Below are 1,650 nucleotides of genomic sequence, written 5' to 3'. Positions count from 1 at the left end.
AATTTACAATACAAGAAATGTTAAACACTGTAGTTCAGGAACCTCAGGCAGGCAGTTGCAACCATCCAAGGGGTATGCAAGGCAGTGCCTCATGTAATTTTACAGCTTTGCTCTAAAATAATGCTGCAATGCATCAGTCTGCCACAGCGGTAGGCTGGATTGCTACATGCTGTCCACCAATGCTCCACTACTCCAGCCAGCTACAAGACAGGAAGTGAGCTACTGTCACACCACAACCTACCGGAGTATTTATAAATGCCCTCTGCTTGGCCACTAGTAGCACACCAAAGTTACATTGGTACTGTGACAGTCTTTGTGCCAACTGTTAGTCAGATGTGTGCAAAGCAGCTATGGCCTTACTGAGCATCTTTGTCAACTGGGTGAAGCTGGTGGTCTCTGAGCTGTCAGGTAGCCATGGTGGTTACAGATTTCAAACTAGTTCTACTGAGGTGAGGCCATCCGTTGGGTGGTGTTGCCTGACACTCCAGCCAGTCTCTAAGGTTCCTGGGTTCGATACAAGACATCTGTACACCCATGCCAGCTGCCTCAGGCTGCATACAGCATTCACACTCAGCAGGTTCATCATGCCTGCTGCAGAGCTGACTGCTGTCTTCATCTATATCTACACTCTGAAAACCACTGTGAGCCAATGGCAGAAAGTACATCCTATTTTACCAGTTTTAGGGTTTCTTTCCGTTCCATTCAAATATGGAGCATGGTGAGAATGATTGTCTGAATGGATCTCTACATGCTGTAATTATTCTTATCTTCTCCTCATGAACCTCATGCGAGTGATATGTAAGAGGTTGTTGTATATTCCAAGAGTCATCATTTAAAGTCAGTTCTTGAAACTTTGTTAGTAGACTTTCTAAAGATAGTTTACATCCACCTTCAAGAGTCTGCCAGTTCAGTTTCTTTAGTATCTCTGTGACACTTTCCCATGGATCAAACAAACCTTTGTGCATTTGTGCTGCTCTTTTCTGTATATGTTCAGTACCCCTGGTTAGTCCTATTTGGTATAGGTCCCACACACTTGAGCAATATTCTAAAACTGGTGACATGAGTGATTTGTAAACAATCTCCTTTGTAGACTGATTGCACTTCCCCAGTATCCTACCTGTAAACTGAATTCGATCAACTGCTTTACCCACAACTGAGCCTATGTGGTCATTCCATTTCATATTCCCCCCACCCACACCAATGAACCAGGGACCTTGTCATTGATGGAGAGGTTTGCGTGTCTCTGTGATACAGATAGCCATACTGTAGGTGCAACCACATTGGAGGGGTATCTGTTGAGAGGGGCAGGGACCTTTACAGTAGTTACAGACCCCTTAATCAGGCAGGTAGGTTACAGAACTTAAAAAGGGAAATGGATAGGTTAAAGTTAGATATAGTGGCAATTAGTGAAGTTCGGTGGCAGGAGGAACAGGACTTCTGGTCGGGTGAATACAGGGTTATAAATACAAAATCAAAAGGGAGTAATACATGAGTAGGTTCAATAATGAGTAAAAAATAGGACTGTAGATAAGATACTATTATGAACAGCTTAGTTAATGCATTATTGTAGCCAAGATAGATGCAAAACCCACACCCACCCAGTAGTACAAGTTTATAAGCCAACTAGCTCTGCAGATGAGGAGGAGATTG

This window comes from Schistocerca cancellata, chromosome 2 (genome assembly GCF_023864275.1).
Source record: "Schistocerca cancellata isolate TAMUIC-IGC-003103 chromosome 2, iqSchCanc2.1, whole genome shotgun sequence".
Lineage (NCBI taxonomy): Eukaryota > Metazoa > Arthropoda > Insecta > Orthoptera > Acrididae > Schistocerca > Schistocerca cancellata.
Note: the sequence above shows the minus strand (reverse complement) of the source record.